Raw genomic sequence first — 8755 nt, 5'->3', positions numbered from 1 at the left:
TACCATACACACACAGACACACACACACACACACACACACACATGAAAAGCAAAAGGCATGAAGTATGAGTTTCACACCAATTATTAATTTTACTTTTAAAAGTTTTTTCATAATATTGAGTAACTGGATTGAAATTTTGGGAACTCTGTTTTTTTTAAATTCAAAATACCTTTATAATTGATGTTTTATACCTGGTACGATATATAAATTTAATAGCAAATGCTCACAGATACAGGATCTGAAGTACTATTAGGCATAATGAAGTATATAGTAGAATGATGGTTTCTGTCCTTCATGAATTCAGTCTTCCTAGACAAATTCCTAATGCATATGACATCAACCAAGATGCACATTGTATGAGAGGATTAAGACACATGCATCATCTGGTGCTAATAAACTGACATACTTCCCTTTTGGCAGAAATTTTATTATATATTTTAGTTGCCACAATATACAAAAGTGAATTTTGGAAGTATTAGGTGAGGAAAAAGCTAAATACAAAAAAATGTAAGAAACAAAATACCTTCCCTGCATTTTTCCCCTCCCTCCCTCCCTCCCTCCCTCCCTCCCTCCTTCCCTCCCTCCCTACCCTTTCCTTCCTTTTTTTGTTTCTTTTTTCTGAACTGAAATTTAAGCTTCATTTATTAGACTTGATATTATATAGATAAATGCTGAGCTTATGTACTTAAAAGGTGGAAGAGGAAGATTTGGGATCATTATTGACAGTATGGGTGATTGTTTCAGTTCATCAAGTGTTTTTATTTCTTGGGTATTGGTTCCTGCCACGTAAATCTTTACTTCTACATATTTTTCCCCCTCACGAGTGGCTTAAAAGATATTTCTTACATTATTTTTTTCTTCACAGTGCAGTGGGGCTTGAACACTATGACAAGAAATGTATTTCTAGGGAGCTTATGCAAGGGTCATATTCTTAAATATGAAATAAAATGAAATTTCAGAAAAACGTTCTGTTCATTTTAAAGACATCTCATTTATCATGAATGTGAACCAGTACGTTCTTTTATATAATGACTTAAGAGAGTGGAAAACTAAAGCTCCTACGAATGTTTGTCTTTAGTTTCAACAACATATCTCAAGAGAATAATAGAGTAGCCTTGCCTATGTAATGTCAAGGAAACTCGAAATTGGGTATATAAATTACATCGTTGCATTCTTTTCATTGTTTTATCTGCTTCTGGTCCTTTTGCACTGGGAGGGCATTGCACCCAGTGCAGTGTTTGCAAAGATGGTTTCCTTTCCTGTCTTCACAGTCTCAAGTCTGCAAATACTGGGTCCTTGTTTTGACCCCCATAGAACAGATAACACTGGGACCCTGTGTTTATGCAGTGCTGCTTTATGAGTATGTGTGTGGATGTGCAGATCTCGTGTGTTGGCACTTACATAATGCCTCAGAGAAAATGAATGAAAAGCTAAATTATATTGTGTACATAAACTGCTTAGATTTTCAATTTTCTAAATTTATCAATGACCCTGACATTTGTCTTTCAACCTTTAAGTAGCATTTTATATGACAAATAATTTTGTTGTATACAGCTTTATTAAAAATAACTATCCCTTAAGTTCCTTAATAATTTAGTAGAAAGATGGGAATGATCTTAATTTATTAATTACCAGTTAGGCTGTATTCTCATTTTTCTGATTAAAATAGGAAATATACATTCACTACTTAAAATGTAATTTTTCTTTAATCCATTTTTAGTTTGAGAAAATAGACATTAAAACCATGTGTTTTATTTTGTTATAGCTATTCAACTTTTACATGGAATAATCTAACCAATTTGCAACAGAATCAGTTTAATAAAAATTGAATATTAAATAATCTTTTTGTTCTTAGTCTCTAAGTTCTTTATGTATATTCTATAAAAGGCAGGTGGTAGCCTCACTAATGATGATAAAGACAGAACTGAAATACTGTGCAGTAGAACCCCTTTTATGTGACAAAAATTAAAAAAGCAAACTGATAAAATGTGATATTTTCAGAATATAGTGAGTACAAAAATAGAATTTATTTATAGTTTTAAAATTTTACAATTGTGTGTGTGTGTGTGTGTGTGTGTGTGTGTGTGTGTGTGATATTTGTGAACATGTGTGAAAGTCAGGATACAAATTTTTGAAGTTTTTTTTTCCCTTCCAACTAGGGATTGAACTGAGGTCACCAGGTTCATGTGACAATCTCATTGGCCCCATGAAATTAAAAAAGTTATTAATAATTCACCTTTGAAATTAAACACATTGCAATTATTCATCCTGGAAATATGTTGTAAAAAATGGTTAGCAAAATTAGAAAATAAGACCTTATCAATCCTCTGTTATACTGAGAAAAAAAAGAGTATTGAAGAAAGCTTTCTTAATCATTTCAGCCTTGAAACAATATTTTCAATAAAATAAGTAAAAAAGAGCAGTTATAGTGTTTACCCAAACATTTAAAATCTTTAATTTTCTTTTTTCCATTGTACAATTTTGGCTTCTTTGCCAAAAATCAGATGTTCATAGGTGTGTGGATTAATGTCAGAGTCTTCAATTCAATTCCATTGATCCACATATCTGTTGCTATGCCAATACCCTGTTGTTTTTATTACTGTAGCTCTATAATAGAGCTTGAAATCAGGGATGGTGATGCCCCTGGAAGTTCCTTTATTGTACAGGATTGTTTTGACTAACCACAGAGATAGCTGACCTGAGCTAGTGGGAGCTCATGGACTGTGGACTGACAGTTGGGGAACCTGCATGGAACCTAACTAGGCTCTCTGAATATGGGTGACAGTTGTTGGCTTGATCTGTTTGTGGGGCCCCTGGCATTGGGACCAGGAATTATCCCATGTGCATGAATTGGTTTTTTTGGAGCCCATTCTTTTTGGTGAGATACCTTGCTCAGCCTTGATGCAGGGGGTGGGGTGGGGGGCTAGATCCTTCCTCAACTTGGTATGCCAGACTTAGCTGACTACCCAAGGGAGGCCTTACCTGCACTGAGAAATGGATGTGGGATGGGATGTGGGGGAGATGGTGGGTGGGAGAAGGGAAAGGAGAGGAAACTGGGGTTGGTATGTAAAATGGAAAAACAATTTTTTTTCTTAAATAAAAAAAATCTTTAAATTTCTAAGTTAATTGTACATCTGAATTTTCTGACTTCGAATTACGAACAAATGATGTCACTGGAATCTTCGGCCACAGCGCTGCTGATGGATTGCTCCTGATTCTAGAGGAACAGAAATATTATATGTGCACCTTTCTTATATTTTCTTTCTTGTTTACTTTGATTCCTGCTTTAAAATTTACTAGAACAATACAGAACAGTTACCAGCACTGTTAAGACCTACCAGGTTTCCTTCCAGCAGAAGGCAAAAGGAGGCCCTCTACAGGCTGTATATACAGTGTAGGTTGGTAAACACTGGACTCATACTCAAAAGCTCCCCATGAGAGGAGTGAGGCACCATGTTTCTACATGGAATTCAGAGCTTACTAAATAGCTGGACAATCAGAGCTACCTACCATCAGCTCTTAATCACTGAGTCATCTTTCCTGACCCCAAATACTGTTCCGTTTTAAAATGAGAACTAAGCATCTTTTTTTTAAAAAAAAAAAATTAAAACATATAAGAAAGAATTCAAAGGCTTTGCCAGACTCATCTAGGGTCCATATCATTAAGAGCCATATCACAGCAATGTTCTTAGTTTAAATAAAATTTTCACCACAAAGGTGTCTCATGTTATGAAAGTGTAAACTAATCATCTGTCAGACCATCTCTGCCTAGTAGAATGTATGCATTAAAGACAATAGCACATTTTAAATCAGGCAGTTCCAACGTATACATATGAGTGAATGAAAGAGAGGTCAAAATGCAGTAGGTGAGAACAGACATTGGGGGAGAACAATGGATTATTGAATATCTTCCTGGGAGTGAGGCCTAATGTATCTCACCCACTTCCAGCATGATAAAGACTTAGGTGAGTCATTCAATTCACTGGGAAGTCTCTCACCAATAATTGAAAATTATCATGAACTTTCATCTGAACCCAATGTTTTTCATATTTATTTTGTTGTCTCATCTTCATGATTTTGTGACATAGCATTTAATAAAGAGAAGCATATGCTCAGTCAATATAAAGATTTTCTAAATCTAAGCACTCTCTGGTGTTTTATCTTATAGGCTTTCTTTAAAGCAACAAAGGAAAAATTATCTAAATACATGTTTGAAAAATACTTCATGGAAGTCTGTGAAACGCTCAAAGAAATATTATCAGTACCAATTTTCCTGCTGTTTGGTTAAGATTAGCTATTTTCCCTATCATTCCTTCTATTTGTAAATCTTTTTTTAAATTCAGTTTTATTTAACGTATTGCAATTTTATTGAAACATTTATACTCTCACTCTTTTGCTAAGAACTCACAGACACCAATCTACTGGACAGAGGGAAAGAACTAGTAAAAGGAATAATTACACCATAACCAGGAAGTGCCTAAAGCCAAATGCCCTGAAACAGGTAACAGGGCAGCTAATAAACTAATAACTTTATAGTCCATTGATGGCCACAGAGAAGAGACAGGTCTAAGTAATGTAAGATGTGCAAGAATAGCTATCTAATATTCCTCTTTCAAAGAGAGACCAAGCAAATTTTCAAATGCTATGTTGACTAAAGTACTTATGATTCTTGTTTCTTTATCTACATCATGCCAATACAACTATCAATTATTTTTATTTTTTTCAATTATTACATTTATCAACTAGATGAGAATTTACAAATTCAAAAAAGAAAAAAAAATAATTGTTTTCTTCAAAGTTTTTCGAATTTTCCATTATCAAATAATGCAGCGAATATGTGCTGAGTTCATGAATTAAAATGTTTGGCACTACCAGAAGTAATTATAATAAATTCAAGCACTGGAGACTGTATTCAAGAAATAGTTATTCTACTTGGATAGTTGAAATATGGAAACTTTTATAGTAGAAAACATATTTTACTATGACCCAAATATAAAAGAAGACAGTAACAAATAAAAATACAGCTACAAAATAGAGATCTAAAGAAAGCTGATGGAAAAGTTCAATAAGAAGCATTCACCCTGGTGTACCCCTTGATCTCTGACCAAGAAAAAGACTGCTAGAAAATTCTGAGGTTAATGTGGGGAAAATACTCCCAACTCCAGGGAAGAGAGAAAAAAAGGAAGCAGTTATGAATTATCCGCTCTGGGTCTTTAATTTAACTCATTGTTTGCCTCTGTTCAGTGAGCATTTGTCTCACTTTATCAGACACTGTTGCCTGAAATTTGTAAATAGAAGTTTAATGGATGAATCTCTGTCTTATCTCCACCTTTCTTTTTCCAGCTGTGAAACTGATTAATGGCTTTAAAATTCCAAGGGCTTCCTCTAGTGGATATATTTTTTGGTTCAAGGGAAGGAAGAAAACAAAGAAGAGAGGAAGAAAGGAAGAAAAGAAAGAAAGAGAGAGAGAGAAAGAGGAAGAAAGAGAGGAGGGAAGAAAAGATTGATTGTCATAGAGAAATACCTAATGCAGATTTTGAAGACCTAGTAAGAGATCTAAACATGAAAAGGGAAAGCAAATTAAAATAAATGGCAAGAAAAGCTGGTAGCTGGTGATCGTGTGCCTTAGCTTAGCAACTGCGGTTGTGTGATAATCTGAAATTCTTCATATCGTGTCTCTCTTGACTGAGGCTGAGATCAGTTACAGTTTGGAAAGACAGTCAAGGTTCTGATCCCAGACCATTCCCATCTCACCTTTCAGTCCTCAGGGTCCATTTCAATGCAGCAACTATTTATTGAGTACCCATAGCTGCTGACTTTTCTAAGTCAGAGAAAAATAATGAGATGTTAGTAAAAAGTGACATGACTCCGGGAAACCATATGTGGTTAAAGAGAATTATCAGTAGCATCATTGCCAGATACAACCAGAAGTTAATTTTAATTTCATTTATAGCGCCAATAATGTACACTGCTTTGAGCTGCAATGATTTCCACACTGAATTCTGATTTTTAGCGACAGAAATCGTCAGATACAAATCGAAGTTCCCAAGCCCTGACGTACAGGTAGAGAACAGCACCCCACAGCCCAGCATCACTTAGGCACATCCCTAATAGCTCAGCTGAGAAGCAGCATTAGCCATTACATAAACTAATTGGGTTAATTCAGCTCTGGAATTTAGGCAAATAATGTAACTGAGATAAACACAGGGTCACTTACGCTTCTACTTGTACACATTTATCTACACTTCTTATTTATACTGCTAAATTCTTAAAACAACACGAGACTATAAATTTGCCTTTTCTTTCTGATTCTCTTGGCAGGGTTTCTTACATGCTTAACTTTTAAAGAGTGGAGTTCGGGCTCCTCTCAAATAAATAAGAAAGACGTGGAGGGAAAAGGCTGCAGCTCTACAAAGTAGTTCTAACCCATTAAACGCAGATGGCTCACAGGGGGCTTAATCATCAGGAGCAAACACACAGAATGCTGAAATATAGAGCTGTTTTCTATCACTTGTTACCGTTTGAATGTCTGTCTCAGGAAAGTGAAATCCATCTATCTTCCTGGCCATCAGATGCCCTCTGAATGCTCCTCTCTCTGATGTAGTAAGGTTTCTCTTCAGAACTTACAGAGATGAATGATCTCTTGCCACACATAGGAGTGAAAGAAAACATTTCTTTCTCTGCCAGAACAGATGAGATTCTTCAGTAGGAGAATGGATTTGACCTTGTAAAGTGGACCAAAGTGATTAACAAACAAACCCATCTCAGGCAGATTGCCTTTATCCTGACGCTCCAACAGAAGCTGCTCTGTGTTTTGTTTGATTTTACATCCAAGTTCCTGTGTTATAAAGCATTGGAGCTAATCACCTGAAAGAAATCCAAACATTGCACTAAACATGCCTCTTTAGTTTCAATCTTTTTATAGAAGATAGTTAGAAAACATTAAAAAATGGTATGTGTGGATGCCTAGCAATCATACTGACAACCTAAATTAGTTCACAAATTATTAAAAGCGATCCATGAAACTAAATTCATGGACAAAACTAGAGATCAGCATTAAAACCTGTTATCAGGGGATTATTTCTTCTAAACCAAGATAAATTTTGATTCATCCTCATAGTCATTATGAACCTCTTTAAATGTATTTATCTTCTACTTTGGGATTTAGCTTCCATAGTCTTTCATTCCTGATTAGGACATATTTACTTGTCCTAATATTACATATTTAAAATCTATTCTCCTTTCTTGGAGACTGTACTAAGCTTAAGCCAGCTCTTCATGTCTATGTCTTTGGCAACATTCATGAAGTCCCTCTCTGGCTGAACACAGTAACACCAAGTGAGTGTTCTTTGGTTTTTTTTTTTCTAGCATATACATTTAGCTCCTGCTTTTAGAGTGGCATGGTCTTGAATAAACGCAGCTGATAAGCCATGTAAAGGCTGTTCATCTACCAACAACCTGTACGATTTGAGTCTCACTATTTCATTTGTCTTTCTGACTGAGTTTGTAAACAATTCAACACTGTGAATGAACATTTAGGGTCAGAATAAGGGTGATTTTTTTTTAACGCCTAAAATAATCGAATCACTTCAAGACATTCATGGAAAGGCACACCTTTTGTTCAAATGTCTGTAGATGTTTTTAATTTGTTTTGTTTTCACTTTTGCAAAGTCTATAGTCTTCAAAATTAAATAGAAAACTGATGAAAGAGACTGGTAAAAAATGGAAATCTAATGCATTGAAAATACATAAGCTGAAGAATGTATTGTTGAGGACTATTAAACCTACTTATTATTTGTTTTATTATTTTTAGCCAGTAGATGGCACTGCATAGGTATGGGAATTACTTATATCCACGTGACATGGAGGGCAAGAGAAATATAAGCTGTGCCGGTATGTGTGACATTCCCTCCATTAAAGCTAGATTTTCCAATTAAATTGTACCTCAAAGTCCCAACAGATCTATGTGACAGAACATACCTTCATGAGCACTCATTTGATTTCCAAAACTAGGTGCTTAGATCGCTTTTATTCTTCTATTCAGGTGAGAAAAACTGAAGCAGAGAGATTGGTTCCCTGACATTGTACAACAAGCAAGGGAAGATTTGGGGTAATGCATCCCCTCTCAATCCAATTCACTAACGTGAATTTCATTCATTGAATCAACATCTTAAGAGCGTCGGAAGCACTGCCACTAGAGAATCAAAGATGTTCTAGGAGGTGATTATGATGAGTGAAACAGTAACCTCAAGGGGAAGAGTTGAGGGTAGGAGGAGAAAAAAAAGCAAGCCAGCAGTAACAAGCAAAAGCAGGAAGGGTGAAAACGCCATGCACCATGCACATAGATCTACAGGCCCCACGTTTCCCTTCGTGTAAAGCTATTTTTTGTTTCAAACACACACACTTCAAATTGTCCAGGTATGTTTGATCGTCTTCCCAGTTTAGGGAAAGCTTGCAAACAGCATTCATATACAGATTATGACGTGTTCAGTACCTGGGGCCCTGGACCTCATAACTGTTGCCTCACCTGTACTTCAGGTATCTACAATCCTATCATATTGGAAGCTCCCCTCCTTTCCTGGACCCCTGTGCTACTCAAGAGTTTTGACTTGGTTTCTTCAGCATGGCCCAGTATGTAATCCCGTCACGATTTCCAGTTCCTTGACCTCTGCGTGCTTTCTCTGACACGGCTTTCTAACTTCACTTCCTCTCCTGTTCAGCTTTGACATCACAGTCCGTTCTTTATTCCCAGGC

Source organism: Peromyscus maniculatus, chromosome 18 (genome assembly GCF_049852395.1).
Source record: "Peromyscus maniculatus bairdii isolate BWxNUB_F1_BW_parent chromosome 18, HU_Pman_BW_mat_3.1, whole genome shotgun sequence".
Taxonomy (NCBI): Eukaryota; Metazoa; Chordata; class Mammalia; order Rodentia; family Cricetidae; genus Peromyscus; species Peromyscus maniculatus.
This window is presented reverse-complemented; position numbering follows the sequence as displayed.